Source organism: Canis lupus, chromosome 6, assembly GCF_003254725.2.
Source record: "Canis lupus dingo isolate Sandy chromosome 6, ASM325472v2, whole genome shotgun sequence".
Classification (NCBI taxonomy): Eukaryota; Metazoa; Chordata; class Mammalia; order Carnivora; family Canidae; genus Canis; species Canis lupus.
In genome coordinates, this window is record NC_064248.1 from 29,844,745 (window position 1) to 29,865,862 (window position 21,118).

Sequence of the window (21,118 nt, forward strand, 5' to 3'; positions counted from 1 at the left end):
AGTTCAAAGGCTTTGCCGATACGGAACCGTCTCAGACCTTCGGACTCACCAACCTTCACCAAACTTCTCTTGACAACAATAACAACCAAAAAAAATATAGATTATATAACTCTAGATGGGGGAATAGTCATCAAAAATATTTCCCTGCCTCACATCATCCTGTTATTATTTTGACATCTGTGTAGGCTGTGGAATGATTCTTTTAACACTGTGTGTGAGGCATATTTCTATCTCCGGCGGTAGCATGGAGCATATGCAAAGGCTTCGGGAGCCTATTCTAGTAGGTCTTGCTTGTAGCCGTATCAGGCCCTGTGTGGACGGCCTGAAAAAGCATCTCCTCTGTTTACTATGGTTAACAGAGATTAGCATCCAAGTAGCAGGGTAATAGCCAAGCCCTGCTGTTCCTCTATGACAGATCCTGTGGTCCCGATGGAGATAGGAACAGTGGGGCCAAGAGGCCCCCACCCCCCATAGCAAGCGCCATGACTTGAAGGGGATACCATCTGATTCCAAGTAATCACGGTGGCAGCTACCATCCACCCAGGACCTGGAAGGCCCAGTGCTATGCTAGGCTGCTTTCAGGCATTATTTCTTCTGATCCTCATCATCACCCTCAGTGGCAGGTTCCATTCTCCCCACTTCTCAGAGAAGGAAACTGAGATCCAGAGAGAAGTTGTTTTGTTTTGTTTTTAAATCAAAACAAAACAAAAACCTTTCCCCAGGTGCTCTGGCTGACAAGACACAGAGCAAGGGAACTCAACCTCTGCTGCTTCTAAAGGCAAACAGGTGCTCTGGGGACAGCACAGGTAATATGACTGTCCTCACCAGCAGCCCCAGTCTGAGTCTGAGGAAGTGGGGAGATGTCCCAGTGGTTCTCCCAGGATGATGTTCAAGCAGCATAAATAATATGGCCCGAAGGAACACAGAGAGGGAGAGGAGGAAGCCAGGGCTTTGGGGTTAGGCCTAGTTGGGGTTCAGTAGGATCATCTGTGCTTCTCTATCATGGGTCAAGATCTTTGTGAATCCCAGGTTACCCCACCTGTAAAATGAAAGTAATCATAGTAATTACTTCCTATGTTGGTCTGCTCAGGCCCCAGTGACAAAGCACCACAAACTGGTTGCTCAGACGATAGGAAAGTGTTGTCTCACAGCTCTGGAGGTTGGAAATCTGAAATAGAGGTGTCGGTGGAATTGGTCCCTTCTGTAGGCTGTGAGGGAGACTCTGTCCCAGGCCCCTCCTTGGCTTGTAAATAGCTGTCTTCCCGTGTCTTCACCTCATCTTGTCTCCATGCATGTCTCTGTGTCTAAATTTGCCCTTTTTATTAAGATTTTATTTATTTATTCATGAGAGACACAGAGAGAGACAAAGGCAGAGACACAGGCAGAAGGAGAAGCACACTCCTCACAGGGAGCCTGATGTGGGACTTGATCCCAGGACCCCAGGACCATGACTTGAGCCTAAGGCAGACGTTCAACCATTGAGCCAACCCAAGCATCCCAGATTTGGCCTTTTATATAAAGACACTAGTCCTATTGGATCAGGGCTCATCTGAATGCCCCACTTGAAATTTAAAGACCCCATCTCCAAAGAAGGTCGCATTCTGAGGTCCTGAGGTTTAAGACTTCAACATATGAATTGTATAGGGGGGAAAGACACACAATTCAACCTACAACATGACTTCCTAAGAATGTTTTATTGATTAATACATAAAATATACATGGAAACACCTTCCCATATATCCATCCTCAAAAACAAAGTCAATGCCTACCTTGGCCAAATAGTCTAGGATGATATATCACCCTTTGGTGAGCTGCTTGATGATGTTAATGACTACTGGTCCTTAGCTGGATCCCTACCAGTGGGAGATCTCTCCCCCGCAATACACACACACACACACACACACACACACACACACTAGCCAATAGCAGGTCAATGTCATGGCACCAGCATACTGTATGGTAGCCCTGAGCATGTGCAAAAGCTTTAACAACATCTCTACAGGCTTGTGCTTGCAGCTACACTGAGCTTGGAATGAAAGCCTGGAGGAAGACCCTTGTGGCTCTAGTATTTTATACCCAGCTTTGCCACTTTCCAGCATCATGGCTTCCTCCCCAGGCCTCAACTTTGCTCATCTGTAAATGGGGGAAAATTATGATACTCCTGAGAATCAAATACAGAAGAAGCATAAAGTGCCTCATGGCTTGGGACCAGAATAGTGAATAGTTATCAACATGAGTTTTCTTTGTTGTGACCACAAGGGAACCCTTGAGTAAGAGGCCAGGAAAGGACCATGTGTCCCAAACTTTGGCAAATATTGAAAAGCATCAATTCCCACAGAGGCAAGTTCAGCAACTCTAGGGCCAGCCTGGGAACTGGCAATTTTAACAAGCGTTCAGATATTATTATTATTATTATTATTATTATTATTATTACCAGGAAATAAGCAACTCACGTTGGTATTCACCCAATTGCTGGAAAAGCATTAAAAAAAATCCATATGCCTGGGCCCTGCTCCACCTCCAGCACTACTGAATCAAGATCTCCAGAGGGCAGGCCCTGCACATTTACACATGGAAACAGCTCCCCCGCAATTTTGAAGCATGCTTTTGATGAAGAATCACTAGTTTAGAGCAGCAGTCCCCACACCGCGTCATGTATCAGATCCCCTTAGGTGTGGTTTTTGTTTGTTTGTTTGTTTGTTTGTTTTTAGATTTTATTTATTTGAGAGAAAGAGAGTAAGAAAGAGAACGAGCAGGGGGGAGGGGGAAGGAGAAGCAGGCTCCCCACTGAGCAGGGAGCCTGATGTGGAGCTCAATCCCAGGACCCCAGGATTATGACCTGAGCCAAAGGCAGCCACTTAAGGAACGAAGCCACCCAGGTGCCCCCCCATAGGTGTGTATAAAATGCAGGCTCTGGGGCCCTTACACCCTGAACTCTGATTCTTAGGTCTGTGGTAAGGCCTAAGAATTTCCATTTTAATAAGCTTCCATTGAATACAAGTCCCTCCCATACCTAATGGTGTTCTACACATCTGAACTTGATGTCTATAGGTGAGTCCAACATAAAAGGCCCAACACAGATCCTGCTGGCCAGGAGAAGTTGATTCAGAGAGCAAGTGTTTTGGAGTGAGCCAGTGCACACAGGCTTTTCCCGCTCTTCTGTTGCCCTGGTATAAAGAATGAGAGCACAGCCCATTTACACAGGGGTCCCCTATATCTCACACATCCATTCAGCTGGTATTTCCTGAGCTCCCGCTATGTGTCAGGCCCTAAAGTGTGCCCTGGGGAGTCCTTGCTGAGCCCTCGTCCTCCTAGAGCTTACAGTCCATCGAGGGAGATAGATGTGTGACCCAATAAGCACATCTGTGCCCTGAGCATCATGAAAACCATGTGTGACAGCACTGGCCAGAGTCTGTAGGTCCGGATGGCAACCCATGGGCTCTATTTAGCAAAGGTTCACTGGCCGCTACCAAAGGCAGTTGATGGTTTTCATCCACTCTCAGCTGAGTACAAGAAATGTTCTTCTAAAAAACACCTTGGTTGAGTAACAAATAAGAGAATGTCAACTTCACCATGCCCCAGGTTATTCCAACAACTCTTCTGTATTTTCAGTGTCTCCCCAGGTGGCCATGGCCTCCAGAGCACTAAAAGGACCAGAGTGGGTGGAGGTAGAGAGTGAAGCTCATTCCTTTGTGGGTCCACCGAAGCCCTATTATAGCTCTCACAAGACTGGGATGTGAGCTGAGAGTCAAGACACCTTACTGTGACCATGAGCAAGATGAAGGAAATACAGGGCCTGGAGCACAGAATTGGAGAGAGAAAGCCATCCTTCTCCAAACACTTAGGTGAGCCTATGAGTGTTGAGTCATCGGTAGAATCCTGTGGTAGAAAATCACAATGGTCACTGCTCAAAGGACACAGAACGACAAGGTGGTTATAAGCACAGACTCTAGAACAAGGATGCCTGAGTTCGAATCCTGCCTCTACTTACTTGCGGTGTGGTCTTCGATAAATCACTTACCTGCTATATGGTTCAGTCTCCCCATCTGAAAAATGGGCATCATCATAGCGCCTCCCTCATGAGGCTGGTGTGTGGATCATATAAACTAACAAGAGTGCGGTGCTTAGAATGGTGCCTGGCACAGAGAAGTCATTTAAAAAACGTATACTATGATGATGATGGCGATGGCCAAATTGGGGAGAGGACTGTTAATTGAACAATGTTATATATGAATACAAATTTGCATCTGTGATCAATGGGACACCTGGACAGGGTGGGGTAAAGGATTTGATGTGAAGACATCAGAGAAAGTTCTCTAAGGAAGAGCTGCTTGAGCGGAAATTTAAAGGACAAGTGAAAGCTAACTCCAGTTGGACTAGAGAAAATAGTGAATCAGATAGCGGGTGCAAAGCAGCATGTGCAAAGGCCCTGTGGCAGGAGGGCACGTGGAAATTTCCAAGCACTAAAAGGAGGTCGACTTAACTGGAAGGCAGAGTGAGGGGAACATAGGTTCCAGATGGGGCTGGAGGTGCAGGCAAAGGCCAGAAAGAGGCAGCCCATGTTGAAGATTTCTCTCTAACCCAAGTATCTGCCTCAAGGTGAGTCTAAACCCTCCCCACACTGCGCAATTTGTTATTTGCCATTTCATCAACCAACTCTAGAGGAGTTTCACAACCCCCCCCCCTTAGCAAAATCCTACTGTTGCCCTGAAAATAAGTCAAATTTGTCAGCTATTTTTAAAAGGAGGTTATGATGGAAACTTAAAGGCATTCTCCTTGATTCGCCAATAAGAATTTCCGTAGCTGTGTGTGTATAGTCAAATGACTTACAAGGCTCCTTGGTTCCCAGAAATATCGGGGAGTTTAAAATAGAACAGTCATCATTTGCTGCTCAGGAAACTTCAGCGTTACACAAAAAGAGGGAAAGATAAGAAAGGGAGTCACATTCACTGCGGCCAACTGTGCACCCAAGGCCAAGCTGGCAGTGGGCTCCACCCAGGTACTCCCCATTTTGCCCCCACGCCCCACCTGTAAAGGTAAAGAGCATCATTACCCCCACTTTGGCAGATGACTAAACTAAGTCTCCTCAGATGGTTTGTTTAACATCATTGTTTCAACCAAAGCCTGAATCCATAGCCTGTCTGCTACCCTTGATTAATGGTCAAGGTAAGGAAGAAGGACAAAGCAATGGTTAAAGGCCAGGCTGTTGGGGTGGCTGCTCCCCTCTCATCAAAGCAGCCGACCTTGCCAGTTTGCCTGGGACTCTCCCAGTTTCAACACTTAAAGTCCTGCCAGGAAACACCCCCAGTACCAGGCGAAGCAGCATGGTGGCCCACATCCCATGCCAGGGCAAGTGGCAAAATCCGCCCAAGGCAAGCTTCCGAGCAAATTTTGGTTTGGGTAATCTTACTGGGCATAGAGAAGCCTTGTTTCATGGCAGGCTTGCTCACACCAAGGGCCCCTATAAACTTAAAATAAATAAAAGCAAGTGTGCATAAGGGATTTGAAGAGCTGATGGCACACAGAGTGGCCATGTTTTCCAAACCCAAGAACAGAATCATCTATTCAGTGATCAGAGGACTGTTGAACTCAGACCAAGTGCCCAGCATAGTTCAAGGTGTAAGGACATGCAGACATAATTTTCTCGTGGACATTAGATTCTAATAGGGAAGACATATAATGAAGCAAATCAAGATGTAACTTCTACAGATTGACATGGGCTTTAAGGAGATGAAGTGATAGGGCACATGGGTGGCTCAGTGGTTGAGCATCTGCCTTTGGCTCAGGGCATGATCCGGGGGTCCTGGGATCGAGTCCCACATTGGGCTCCCCGCAGGAAGTCTGCTTCTCACTCTCCATCTGCCTATGTCTTTACCTCTCTCCCTATATCTCTCATGAATAAATAAATAAAATCTTTTTTTTAAAAAAAGGAAAAAAATAACAATACAGGAAAACAGAAACAACTCTCCAGCAACTTGGAGCTCTATGGATTTCAAGGCTTGGTGAACTCATCTGAATAGCATTTTTGTACAGTGTGTCAGTCAGTTGTACTTTTGCCATAGGCTGGGTTCAAGAGTCGATTATTCCATGCATTTGGCAGCTTTGAGCATTTAGAAGATGTGGTCGATTCATCCCCCCATCAAGCCAGGTGGGGCAAGGGAGGAATCTCTCCTGATAATGACTGTTGGTAGAGCTCTCAGAAGACAGCACCTGACGAAGGGGCTCCCTGGCCTTATTTCTTGGCTCTCTCACACACAGTCCTTAATCATCCTTAGAGCCAAACAGTTCAGGTGACATGTTCCCCAAGAGTTATTAGAAAAACTACTTTATACCACAGCCCCAAAGTATATTCAGAAAGAGGGGAATAGCTCTAAATCACTAATGGAAGCATAAAGCTCTTTGGCAGTAGGGTTCTATTTTGGAGTTTTTATACTACATTGCCTGTTCCTTCTTTTCTTTTCTTGGTTTATTATTTTCATAATGACTGGGGATTTCCAGCATCTGTGGGTAAGCTAGATTGGTCCTTCTTCAAGGGTTTAAGGTTGGCAATGAGGAGTATTAAAAATCTAAAAATGCTTTAAAAACATAAAAACTGTATGAGGGTATGTCTGAAAGCACACTGAGCTCCAATTCATTTCCCTCTGGAAATATGGACCAGCTTCTAACATTCACTTTTACTTGCTCATCTGTTTGTTTCAAACATGTGGGTCCCGGGTATGCACATATGCTGCTCACACCAGAAAGAACAAGGAGGATGGAGAGGAGGGCCAAGAGGAGGGGGAGAAGAAAGAAGCCAGGGAGACAAAGAAGGAGAGGAAAGAGGAGAGGAAGAAGAAAAGAAAAAATCAGAAAGTAGATAAGAAGATGAGTGGCAAGAATTAATGGCGCAGAGAGGGAACATGTATTTCAAACCCCAAACCAGCCGTAGTTGACGTGTATTCAATTCATACTCTGTGCTAAGTGTTTGGAAGCTTCATCTCATGAGATCATTATTAACCCCATTTTCAGATGGCAAAACCAAGACCCAAAGTTACACAGCTAAGGAGTGGTAAAACATTACTCCAGAACACACGAAGTTATACCACTTCTACACACAGGGATTTACTCATGGGAGAAATGTGGCAAAAACAATTGGGGGATTTTCCTGGTGGATCTTTCTTGATGAATCTTTAGGAGACAAGATGTCCCATGAAAAGAGGTTAAGTATGGAAGCAGAAAAACTTAACCCTAATCTATCACTAGTTTGTTAAGGGACTAAGGAAAGACAATTGACAAATACCTCCTCCAAGAGATTAACATTTCGTTATATACCATATATCTATATCTCTGTCCATATCTCTATCCCTATCACAAGCAGAACCATATCATTCATGCAGTTTTTTAGAGATTTATTTATTTGAGAGAGTGAGGGAGGGAGCAGGGGGAGGGGCAAAGGGAGAAAAAGAATCCTGAAGCAGACTTCATGCTCAGCACAGAGCTCAACTCAGGACTCGATCCCAGAACCCTAACACCTGAGCCAAAATCAAGAGTCGGATTCTTAACCAACTGAGCCACCCAGACACCCCTCACAATATACAATTTTGCAACCATGCTTTTTAAAAACTTACTAATACACTCTAGACATCTTTCCTCATCAATACTTCTTCTATAGCCTCATGATGTGAGGTCATAATCTTTCAATTCTGTAACATCCCTTTTGTTGGCTTTCGTTTGACACCTCCAGGCTGACTTCCTGAGGATAAATTCCTAGAAGTTGTATCTCCTTTTGAAGAGAAGATGCATAACCTCTCTCCTCAAATAGACATGTGTAGGAGACACATGAGAACAAACATTGAGGGGAAAATCATCAGGAGTGGGGTTCCAGGTGTGGAACCAACCCAAAAAGAGGGAGAGGCTGAACCCCATGCCATTAGCTCTCCAATCTGGGCATTGCACAAGCGGGGAATCATCTGGCAGCATGAACTGAGTTGGGGATGGCAGGGTGAAGCCAGGACACTTCAACCTCCCTGTCCTGGGAGGAGAAACAAAAGAAGAGGACTCAATAGCCTTCCAGAATTTTTCCTTTGTATAATTTTCCCCTCTTGACAGGGAAGATTTAAGGTATGGAGAAGAAATTGGTGTTCTCTAGAGCTTTTCTTGCTTTAGTTACAACACAAGCTAGTCCTCTATCTCCACTCCCTCACCGTTCTCAGCCATCCCATAGGGAAAAACAACAGAGAAGACACACTTTCCTCCCCAGAGTGTAATAAGCACAACCAACTTGGTCATTTCTCGATGAGTCCTCATTTCAAACCTGGAACAAAAGAAGCAAAGGAAGTGATTATCTACTGAGAGCTGACTGCACACCAAGTACAGGGCTGGGATCTTCATGAGCAATCATAAAATGAATCCTAAATCATCTGGTCAACCCACTTATTTTATAAGTGGCAACATTACGTTTGGAAACGACCCTCAACTCACCAAACTTGACATAATTGTTAAGGAGCAGAACCACCACCTCAGGGCCCAGGTATGCTAACTTCTAATCCAGAGCAGTCTGGAACCATTCTTCAGAGTTGTTTTCTTCCCCTAAGCCATGCAACACTTCCATGACTCTTTGAGACAATACCAAGCCCAAAACTCAAAACACACACAAGCCTGAACCCCATCCCACACACACGCACTCTAACCAAAAATGAGAATGGCTGCTCAAAGCTTTAGATTTGCCAATAATTCCTGGATTGTGCCTAAAGAGCCTAGAGAAAAAATTAGGTTTCTTTAAGGCTACTTTTCCTTTTAGAGATTCCAATACCTCACACACTGGACCAGAAACATTTGTGGAAAGGGCTTAATGAATTGAATGACATAATCAATAAATAAATAATAGGAGAAATGAAATATTAAATGACTGAATGTATTTAACTGAATAATTAATTCAAGACTGAAGAGTCTAATCAGTGGAACCCACACATATTTGACAATTGGGTCCCATGCCCTCTATCCACTGTGGAGTTCTCTGGAGATCCAAGGCTCACCTTACAATAGAGCTTCCTTTCTAAGCTCCTAGACCCATAGAGTGCTTTTTTTAAAATGCTGTAAGTCCATAAGCCATTTTCAGGGGCTCAAAAGACTTATTAGAAATTGGACCCTCAAGATATGCCAGGATTTGCTCTGGGTTCTGTAAATGCTTCCCTCCTTACCATGCTGATCGGTAGTCCTGATGATCCTACCTGATTTTGAGTTATGCAGAATGAAACATCAAAGAAATGACTTGTTTACTTCATCATCACACTTTGTGTGAGATATACCATTTATCAAAACAACAGAGCTGGTGTGGGAAAACAAGTAACAAATGAGTTATTCAGTATGCAAATGTTGGAGGCATAGTACCTCAAATCTGAGCCTTCCTGAAGTCATCTCCAGAAATCCCTGCTGTGGGGGGGTTGTTTCCTGGGGTGGTGTCCTTAGGAAAGGCTCAGAAATCTTGATGAGGAGCTCAGCTAACAACTAACTAAGCAGGAATGCTGTGCATTGAAAATGAATGAGCCTTGGCATCTACTGGACAGGATCTGAATCCCACTTTCAAAGAGTGTTAACCTATGTACATTTCTTGGCTTCCCTGAGTTTCCATGTGGCATTACAGGAAAGAGCATTAATAACTTCCACCATACAGGGAAGTGGTGATGATCCAATGCGACGATGCACTCTAAGCCCCCAACATAAGGTCTGGGACATGGTAATTGCTGTGTACGCTTTAGCGATTTTATTACTAAATATTATTAGCAGTATTAAGCCCATAGGGTCGTACGAAACTCAAATGAGATAAAAGATGTAGAGAATCTAGCACCAATTCTGGCACTCGGGAGGTACTTGATAGATGTTTATTTCTTGTCACTTTTTCCAGATGGCCCTATCGGGGATTTTCTGAATTTATTCTCTTTCTGAAGGGCAGAACCATTATGCAGTAAACATCCAGCCACCCTCCAGAAAGCCACTATCACAAAGCTAATTCCAACGCCCTGGGCAAGCAGACTGCAAACTTCTCTCTGCTGCCTAAGAAAGTTTGTTTAAAATAAAAACTGCAAATCTGCCACAATCGGGGGGCTGGATAGATGCCAGCATTGGAAGCCACAGCTGGAGGCCCCGGCCCTGTCCCCAAAGGCTCCAAGAAATGTTTCTGATTTTCCCCACGATGGATGAGACACCATGGGCTGATGGTCCGAATAATGGAGGGACAGACAGCCTGCGGGGCATCGGCAGGGAGTGAGCTGGCTCCCTTCTCCTGTGGTGGGCAGCAGGGGTGAAAAAGGATTTATTAAAGCTCTGAGAGAGTGCCAGAAAGCAACTCTTGAAAGCTGGGTCTCAGAGGCAGGGATGAAGAGTTAGGAGTGGGGCGGATCCTTTTAGCCTTCCTCAGTTTACCTTTCCTAGTAATCCAGATGCACTGGAGAGAAAACCACATGCCCACCATTGTCTTCGTTATGAACACCATTAGTCAGATTTCTTTTCTGGTGCCCAGCACAGGGCAGAGTGGTGTGGAGAGGGATGTCAGGGATGACAGGAACACAGAGCAGGGGCGGCTAATCTAAGCTAGAGTTTCCAGGAAGACCTTCCGGAAGAAATGGAGTTACAAATGAAGCAGAAAGGATGAAGGGAAAAGAAGGTGAAGTAGATAGAGGTAGCGTGTTTTAGGCAGAGGAAATAAAGCGATCAGACACTTAGAGGCTTGTGAACAAGAGATTAAAATGTCTAAGGAACCAGAAGTTGTTCATGATTGCTGGATTAGAAAGTGTGAGGGAAGAAGTCAGAGGTCAAAATGGGCTCAGGCCAGACTATACAAGGTATTGTAGGGTGTGGTAAGGAGTTCAACTTTCCTTTTTAGAGCAATGGGGAGCCATGGAGGGCTTTAGGCAGGAGGAAGCTCCATTAAATTCCCTTTTATGAATAGTTCCGGGCTGTTTTACAGTGAATACTGGTTCTCTCAATAACTTACTGTGTGATTTTGGGTTATTCACACCTTCTCTGAGCTCTATTTTCTGGAAGACGAGAACAGAGGACCGATATACAAATCATGGCAAGAATGCATCCTGGCTCCCCCCATGGCAGGCCCTGGAAATCTTGTGTGTTATGTAGCCTCCAAACCACCTAGGAACTCTGCTCTTTGGGAGTCTGGATCCCATAACCAGAATGCCTCTCACATTTAGAAGTGTTTCCAAAAATCCTCTGTCAGCCTAAAGAGGTCTTGGGTTCAGGAAAAAGCAGCCTCCCTCTGTAAGGTCCCTTCTGGCTCAGATATGCTGTGATTCCACATTTGTCTTGCACACAACAAGGATGGGTATGATACACAGCCTCAGAGGAAAACTTGCCTCTCCCCAGGACAGAGGCTGGGTGGTGGTGGCAGGGGTGGGCGGGGGGCGGGGGTGTTAGATAAGATACTTGTCTTGCATCAGCATAACCTCCAGACCACAGCTTCTTGGTGACATCTGATGAATATGCCTTTGCATTTGGAGAAAATTAATGGGCTTTGATGGTTATTTGGAGCCTGCCTTCTTGATTCCACTGTGAGAGAGTTACGGACTTAAACAAACATTGACATATAATAAATCTGTGCTCTGCACACTCGTCAAAAGGTCTGAGTTAATAGGCCTGACCATCTTGAAATTTGGATTGAATTCATAACAGTGACGTGGCCCAGCTTATCAGGAAGGACAAGCCGCAGCTGGAGAAATGACAAAAACTTTCCTTTTCAGGCCCCACGTGGCTTCTTCCATAGGGGCGGCCACACAGAATCTCTCTAGCCACTCTATCCCATTATCTGGCTTTATTTTCTTCCCAGGGCTTATCTGGGTCTGAAATTACCTGGTTTATGTCTTTGCTTACTGATTGATCATCTGTACCCTGAAGCTCTGCAGATTTACAGGTCACCCTGTAACCCCAGCCTTTCCCAAGAAGCCAGGCACATAGTAGATGCTCAATGAATATTTCTTGAGTGAACCAACAGACTTCATTATTTATGTTGTAACCATGGACTCTCTATGCTATTTAAACAAGGACAGCAGAGTGTCATGGTTAGTGGTGTGGGCTCTAGAGGCAGAATGCCAGCACTGAAATCCTTGCTCTGTCATTAATTGTGTGACCCTGGGCAAGCTACTTATCTGTCCACACCTGCAAAATGGTTTAGCAGCACCCACCTCATGGTAAGCATTCAGCGTGATGATACATGTAAGATACTTAGAGTAATACTCTGTAAATACCCAAAGTTGCCAGGAGACAACTTAATGTTTTTACATTCATTTACAATTTTGACTTAAATATCTGTTTAAAACTTCCAATTACTCTAACGGTTATGGATTTGCTGACTCTCTAGAATAATCTTATAAGGTGGGTACTATTATTTTTTTAAGATTTATTTATTTGAGAGAGAGTGTGTGTGTAGGTAAGTATGAGTGGGGGAGGAACAGAGGGAGAAGGAGAGAGAATTTCAAGCAGACTCCCCACTGAGCATGGAGCCCCATGCAAACTTGATCTCATGACCCTGAGGTCATGACCTGAGCTGCAACTAAGAGTCAGATGCTTAACCGACTGAGCCACCCAGAGGTGGGTATTATTATGACCATCTTACAGATCAAGAAACTGAGGCACAAGGAAATGGCACAAGGTCACAAAGCTAGGAACTGCAGGGAAGGGATTCAAGCAGGTAGCAGGGTTTCAGAATCCATGTGCTTCTCTGCCACACTGGGTGCTGCCTCATGAAAAAAAAATGACTTTTTGAGTGGAGACTATAAGCATCAACATAAATGTTAACTTTATCTGACTTTTTATAATGGAAAAAATTTAATTTTCATTGTTGACGTACAGTTGACATACAACCTTATGTTTCAGGTGTACAATATAGTGACTCAACAACACAATACATTACGACGCAACACTCACCATAAGTGTCACCATTATCTGTTACCAGCAACATTAGTGCAGTATTAGTGACTAATATTCCCCATGCTGCATATTTCATCTCGGGGACTTATTTATTTCACAACTGCAAGTTTGTACCTCTTAATCTCCTTCATCTATTTTGCCCATTCCCCCCACCACCTGGATAAAAATTCAGAAAAAGCAGAAAGAGTGCAATTAAGAAAGGGATTCTATGTTTGTGGAGCCTATTGGGGCAGTAATTTCAGCTTGTGGAAGGCGAAGGAGATTAAACTCTCTGTTGCAGGAAGACAGATGTCAAGCTGGGGTCCTTACAGAAACTAAGTACCTCAGGATAAGGAGTGGCTAGCTGCTTACCACATCCATTTCTCCTTCTTCCTAGGTGCCCAGCTAGACATTTATCAGGCCCTCCTGCAGTTGGATGCGGCCATGTGACTGAGTTCTGGCCAACAGACTATGGATGGACGAATGTTCCTACCTCCAGGCTGAGCCCATTACAGTCTCTCATGGGATCCTTCACTCCCGTGCCCATACCATTCCCCACTGTTTACTGGCTAGAAATTAATGCCCAGACCCACCTTGAAAGCCATAGGTTAAAGCTAGACCTTCCTCCATCACCCTGGGCCCCTGAGTGACAACATGGAGAAGGGAGTTCCAGCCCCACCTCCAGCACCTATCTGTATCCAGGAACATATAATCAGATCTTATGTGAATACAAAGTCAATGTGATGTATTAAGCCCCTGAGATTCTGGGGTTTATGTGTTCTGGAAGCTAGTGTTACTTTGACCAATATACTTCTTGGGTTGGTCCATTCCACAAATATTCTTTGAACATCAGCTATGTGCCAGGGATGCTTCTAGGCATTAGTGATACGGTGGTAGACAAGGAAAAGAGCCCTGATGTTAGGCAACCTTGGTGAGAGAAGACAGACTGTAAATAAGTAAGCAAATAACACCATTTCAGATCGTGGTGAGAGCTATGCCAGATATAAAACAAAATGCCTTGAATAGACAGTAGAGGGCGGGACACTTACCCTGAATAAGGCAGTCACTTCCCTCCACCTTTCTTCTGAAACAAACCTGTTTCAGTATCCATGAGCATTCTACATGCTAGAGGACCAGAGAACTGTCGAGAAGGGGCCACTCTTGATCCCCTTCATCGAAAACTTGGGACATCCAACCTAACAGAAGCCAAATGATTTTGGCTCAGGAAGACTGATGAGAACAATTGAGGCATTTGTTCAGAGCCTGATCACATGCTTACAGAAAGTGTCTGTTTGGTGAGTTTGGCTCAGCTATATTTTCCACTCGAAATTGCTATTGTATTTCTCACTAATTACAGTCAAAGCAAATCTGCCACTTCATTAATCCTATAGACCAGTCCCCAAAGGAACAAATTCTGCCAATGAGCCAAAAGCAATCACATGCATGGTGCTGAAACTTTGTGAGCAGCAAGAAAGAAGCCTCTTCTAGACGCTAGTAAACATGAACACCCAGTTATAGGGTGAGGTGGGCACTGGTCCAAGATTTCCAGTCCTCCTTATGCCTTGTGTTCAAACTGTATTCTGCAGACCTTCTACCCAGCAGATCGTGGAAAAGATAAGGAGTCATACCGGTTATTAAAATACAGAAACATGTCCACATTTGTTGGTAATAGCCACTGCCCTGAGAACCCTAAATATCCACTGGATTATCCAAATGCTACACTCCTCCTTCAAAGTCCCCTGAACCCTTGTCTCAATCCAGAAACAAAAAGGTCAAGCCAGGCAGGTGGTTAAAGGTTGAGGGGCATGGACAAGATCTTGTTGGCTAGATGGTGCTTATGTCATAATATGTGTTAAATATTCTTGATATGACCCCTGGACCTACATCAGAATTCCCAGGGAGCTCGTAGTTAAAATCACAGATTCTGAAGTCCTATCACATACTGAATTAGAATCTGTGGAGTTGAAGCCCAGGAATTGGTATTTTATCAAGCTTCCTCAACAAGCCTCAATTACTCTAAAATTTGAGAACTGCTAACCTAGACACTGCTTCGACATTTTGCTAACATGAGAAGAAACTGGTTTGTGCAGTTGTTTGATCTGATCTGCACTTTTAAAACTTGATCAGAGCCATAGAACCCTTCCTTTAAATAACTTGTTCATCGGGATTTCAGAACACAAAATAATCAGAATACAGCAACACGTAGTGTCGTATTTTGCAAGCCCAAGCCTCAGGATGGCTGCTGAGGGTAGATGGTGTACCACAGAAATTGTATCTGGGGTTACCTGACCTTGACAAGGAACAGAGCGCAGCCTAAAAGAGGAGGGCAGGACATTAGATGTGGGGGCGGGGCCAGGCAGGTTGCAAAGCTTGATGACAGTAGAACAGGGAGTCAGAGACTGGCCAAGCCCAAGGGGGAAGCCAAAGGCAGGCATCCTAAATCTGGATCAGCCATGGGCTGATAATGATATTAGAGCCCAAGGCACAAAGAGGGATCGGGTGTCGGACAGAGAGAGGCAAACAGGAGATCAAGTTGGCCAAAAAGGCAGGCTCCATTTGGCCAGGGAGGAAATGGTAAAGAAAGGGGGTGCTTTTGAGAGAGCAGCACTGCTCCTGTGGACAGCGTTGCTGTTCCAATGGAGTACCATCATCGAAACATCACACCCAGCTATGAGCTGTTGAGAGGAAAAGATGTACGTATCAATGCTGTACCAATGCTCTATCCTGGGTACTTGCATAGAACGTGCCCTCAACAACACAGTATCTGTTGACTGGATGGATGGATGATGGATGATGGATGGATGGATGGATGGATGGATGGATAAACAGATGGATGAAGGGCTTATGTCTGCTACAAGACCCCTGTTACTCACTTACTTGGAAGCAAAGGTATATATTTCTAGGTTGGAGGGTCCCTGTAAGTGAGATTCAGGATTCCACACTTACTCCCCACGACAAGTGGTAGAAAAATCAGGCTGGCTCTAGAAAAGGTACTTGTGAAGTTCAGTGGGGCAGCTTAAGACAAGCAATGTTTGCTACTGACTCTCGAAATCATATGTTTAGTATTCACTTGTGCCAAAAAGCTACCTCTAAGAGTCCTCAGACCTTAGCATGATACAAAGAAGTAAAAGAAGCTTTTCTTTACTGAGCGACTCTTCCCTATTTTTAATTCAAAAATCCTATGGGGATGTTTTATGCATCAGACACTGTGTAAGGCACTGATGATAGAGCAGGGAAAAAAATAGGCCAGATCCCTCTCTCTTGAAGTTTATATTCTAATGAGGGAGTCAGGCCATAAACATGAAAACATGCAAATGAATGAGATCATTTGGAATGTGATCAACGCTATAAAAAAAATTTAAACAGGCAGTTGCAAAAGAAAGAAACTGGCAGGGCAGGAAGTTTTTTAGAAAGGGAGACCATTTGTAGAAGTGGCATTTGAGCTGAAATATGAATGACAAGGAGATGGTCATGCAAACAAACAGTAGAGAGAATAGCACCTCAGGCCATGGGAACAAGCGTAAAAGCACCCGGGTGGGAAGAAGAGTCATGCGTTTGAGGAACGAGAAGAGGCCAGTGTGTTTGTAACTGAGTAGTAAAGGCACAGGGAGGTGTCGATGAGCAAGACAGGGAGGCAGAGACCAGATGACGCATGCCTTGCAGGGCATAATGAGGAATTTGCAGGTGGATGGTCTGATTTGTGTTTTGAAGGACAACTCTGACGGCCCTGTGGAGAACAGGCTGTGAAGGGAGCAAGGGTGGAATCGGGAAACCAAGTAGGAGGCTATGGCAGGTTACCAGCAGGGAGATGATGGTGGCCTGGACCAGACAGTGCCAAGAAGCGAAGAGATGCAGGACATATCATGCAGATGGAGTGGACAAGACCCGGGAAGGAGGGGGGAGATTCAAGGAGACCAACCACTGAGGGGGAAGCTGAGAAATGGCTTCAGATTCCCACTTTGTCAGATAAGAAAACTGAGGTCCAGGTCACATAGCTGGACATCGTCAGGGCCAAATTATGAAATCAGGTCTGTGTGGTCCCAGAGCCCGCCATGTTCTTGCCTGTCAGCCCTCTTTCTATGGAGCTTTTGTGCTTACGGTCACTGCCAAAGAACAGGTGTGTGGGATTAGCGCATATTCCCTCTACACCAACTGCTCCTCATTTGGGGACGAGAAATGAACCTCACACTAGTTAATGCCACACTGCTTATTGATTTAGGCAAATGCTTGGCAGCTCCAATTCATCTTCCAAAGGGTAATGTAATAAGGGCCTGCATTATACTGTAGCTTTTTCTGGGCTCTAAAAACGCTACCCTCCTTAGTCTGGCAACCTCCTCTATGAGTTATGGAAATAAACAAACTCATGGCATGGACACATTAGTCAGGAATGTCTTTTCCATATAAAGAAGCCAGAGTCAGGAGCATGAAAAGAGCAGGAGGTGAAGGTTCCTGAATAGATGGATGACCTTGTCAAGTCACTTAACCTCTCTGAGCATCAAGTTTCCCTTCTGAAAAATGGGGTAATAACCTTGTGCTGTCAATCTCAGAAAGCTCAAGTAGAAATATGTAAGACATTGTATGTCAAAGTCATTTGTAAACTGAAACAGGTAAATGACAATTAATATTATCAACTTTTTTACTCCAAAATGAGGGAACAAGTTAGAGCCATTGAGTGAGTCGATAAAAATTTACCGAACCTCTATTATATGCAGATGCTAGTAATTCAGTGTGGGTAACACAGATATGACATGTGGTCTCCACCTCTCTGGAGCTTATAATCTAGCCAGGATGAGAAAACTCACAATGATCACATCAGCAAATATATGATTTCACATTGTTTGTATATGTGTTTAAAGAAACATGCAGGATGATTCTAAGGCTCAGAGAAGAGTTAGTCATGAGACGGGAAACTATGGGAAAGGATGAGGGAATTCCAGCTAGTAGGAATAGAACATACAAAGGCCCTGAGGCAGAAAGAGTATGGTACACACTGGGGAACCCTACTTCCCTTGCCCTCCCTCCCCAAAACAACACAGTAGCTGGAACAATGTCAACAAGAGTGGGGCCCTAAAACGATTATCCTAGGTGTTCCAAAGGAAATGGGGAAAAGGAAGAGAAATGGAGCAAAGGGCAAACCATAGAATGATTAAACAGATCCACATATTACCAAGTACAAGTTTTAATAAGGGATTGGAAAGGGATACCATGGGAGCACAAAGAAGGGATCTCTAATTCAGCTGGAAGGTAATGGAGGAGAGAGATGAGGAAGACCCTGGGAGAAGCTGCTTGGGGGATATTTAGGAGTTAGAGAGATAGTTGAGGAAGGAAAAGGGATCCCAGTAGAAGGAACCATGCGGGCAAAATACCGCACAGCGTGATGCATTCAGGGGCCTGCAAACAGTTCAGAAGGGGGAGGAACAAGGGTGCATAGGGATAAGGAAGGATACTGGTGAAGTATTCAGGGCCCTGATTTTGAATGACACCTGATGTTTGTGAAAGGCTTTGCATGAGGAGGTTCCATTTGGGAGAATGTTTCATACATTTGATAGAAGGGAGTGAAAAAGATCTGATACACATGTACAGAGCTCTAGGATTAAGCTGAGGAAAGGCTGGAAGTGGGAAGACTCAGAAGGCTACTTCTGAAGTTCAGGCAAGAGATGGATGTGGAACACAGGGATGACAGTGTGAACTGGAGGAGATGCTTACATGCCAGGATCCCAGGTTTGAGCTCCCAGCTTGGGCCTTTGCCCAATCTCCAATGATAAGGGTTCATCTCTGCCCCATGCTCTCATCCAGCAGCCTTCCCAGAACCTCAGCCTTTGAGACTCTCTTAGCTACGGCTTGCCTCCTCCCTTGCTGCTGCCCACCCCCCAATCTTGGTCAGATGCTCTACAAAACCAACTCTGCCGATGCATGTTATGTAACACTGTTGTTTCTATCTTATGAGAACTCAGGGAGAAAAAAACGTCTGCCTGACAAGTAATTTCGTATGTAAAAAACAATCTGCCAGAGGCTAGGGGAAATGTACCTGTGGTTCCTCCACAAGCTGGCAGGTACACCTGCTTGCCTGATGACTACCCTGCCTTCAGACACCCTGGAAGCAGCGCTTGATTATACGAGAAGCAAGAATGCCCTTTCCCCTTTCAGGAAGCATCTTAAAGTTTAACCTGTGTGTGTGTGTGTGTGTGTGTGTGTGTGTGTATGATCATTCCTCACTTTCCTTTCCCCTATAAAACTGCACTAAGGAAAATGCTTCACTTCTCAACTGCAAAGTGAGGATAATACTAGTGGCTGTTGAGAATAAAATGAAATAATGCATATAAATAGGGTCTTACATGATACTTGGCACATAGTAGGCATTCATTAAAGGGTATTTTGAACTGCCTTTTAGTAAGTGCTTAACTCTCTTGCCAGGCTCTGTGCTAACAGCTTTACCTGCATTAGATCTTTGAAAGCTGAAGTGCTGTCCGTGGTTCTGAATTATCTTGGGCAGCATCGGGGGAGGGGGTGCTTTTTCCCCCCTAATTTCCAGAAGCTGGTTTTATGCCATACCATTCACCATCTCCTAAGAATTCCTAACCATCTGACTTTCAAAAAGACATAAAGACATAATTTTAGATCTTTCTGAAAGTCAACACTATTGGGTATAATTTATGTACAATTGAATGCACTTATTTTAATTGTACATTTTGATGGCTTTTGACAAATTTAGATGCTGGTTTAACTAACCATCACCACTATGAAGATATAGAACATCTCCATCACCCTCAAAAGCCCCCTTGGGCCCCATATGAATAAATCCCATGCCCTCAGCCACAGAAAACACACTGACTTGCCTTGAGTCATATAGATTGATTTGTCAGTTCTAGACTTTATGTTATTGGAATTACATAGTATGTATTCATTTATATCCACCTTCTTCCCCTCCACACGATTTTTTTTTGGAATTCATCCATATGAATGCATATATCAGTAGTTAACTAATTTTCATTGTTAACTAACATCTCACAATTGGTTTACTTACCTATTCACCTATAGATGGATTTGGGGGTTGCTTCCAGTTTAGAACTATCATGAATATGGCTGCTATGAACATCACTGTAAAGTCTTTGCATAGATGTGTTTACATGTATCTTGAGTAAATACCTAGAAGTGCAATTGATGAGTCATATGTCAGTGCAGATTTAACTTTACAAAAGAACTACCAAATTCTTTTCTGTCGTAGCCTTTTACCCCTGCCATGTATGAGAATTCTAGTGGCCTCCACGTTTTTGTCATCACTTGTGATATTGTCACTCTATTTAATGTAGCCATTCTAATGGGTGATAGATTATTACAGTTTTAATTTGCATTTCCCTGGTGACTAATGATGTTGAGCACCTTTTCATGAGCTGATCAACCATTTGTATATCTTCTTTGGTGAACTGTCTGTTCAAATTTTTGCTCCTTTAAGTATGGTTTTAACGCCAACAACAAATCCAAGATCTTTATGGTAGAAGCTATTAAAACAGAGTTACAGGAAGACATAATCAACCTCAGGATGACACAATGCGTGAGAATGTCCCCCCCCCCCTTCATTCTGAATTATGGAGCTCTTTGGACTAATAGCTAGGGAATTATCTGTCTTGTTATTTCAAACTAACCCCTTACTAGCTCATTGGCCCTAAGTAAGTCACTTATTTCTTTAATTCCCATCTCAGTTGTCTACAAAGTGTAACCTACCTAAATGCAGTGGAAAGACAAAAGCCAGTGTACATAAAGTGTCTGTTGCATAATACATACTCATATACGGAGCTCTTAGTTCTCTCCCAAATATATCAATGATGTGTTAGCACAATAATGCTACTTTAAAAGTCACCGCTGCACCCAAAATACTGAGATTAAAAAAAAAAAAGCATTTGTTGAGCTCCCAAGTCTATGATCAGTGGCTGAGGCTAGGATCATCCAGTAGATCTTCTGGTCTCAGCTCAGCTCATGGACACATCAGGACCTGGTGACTGTTGGCTAATCTGTGAAAACCTCAGATGGGGTTATTGGGGGGTGTCAGCTATACTTCAGGTGTCTGTTATCCTCTGATAGGCCTGTTTGGGCATGTTTTCTGGGCAATGGTAGAGAAGCAAGAAGCATAAGTAGAAACACATGGGGTCTCCTCAGCTCTAAGCTCAGAACCGGTATATAGTTGCTTCTATCAATATACTATCAGTCAAAGCAAATCACAGGCCAG

At 44.1% G+C, this 21,118-nt stretch overlaps 1 protein-coding gene and 1 long non-coding RNA gene across 6 annotated transcripts in view; both read right to left on the reverse strand.

Moving 5' to 3' along the window:
- The window catches only part of SHISA9 (shisa family member 9), a 287,792-nt gene that overhangs the window by 156,489 nt on the left and 110,185 nt on the right, over nt 1-21,118 (reverse strand). The gene's annotated exons all lie outside the window — the stretch shown is intronic.
- LOC112640357 (uncharacterized) overlaps nt 1-21,118 on the reverse strand; it is a 65,682-nt gene that overhangs the window by 39,713 nt on the left and 4,851 nt on the right. For 2 of the 4 annotated variants that reach the window (XR_003124002.3, XR_003124000.3), the window contains exon 4: nt 19,919-20,040. The exons of 1 other annotated variant lie outside the window; for it this stretch is intronic. This is a non-coding gene — a long non-coding RNA (uncharacterized LOC112640357). Of the gene's footprint in view, nt 1-7,428; nt 8,294-19,918; nt 20,041-21,118 lie in introns of those variants that run through there. One more of the 4 variants, XR_003124003.3, reaches the window with a different exon arrangement.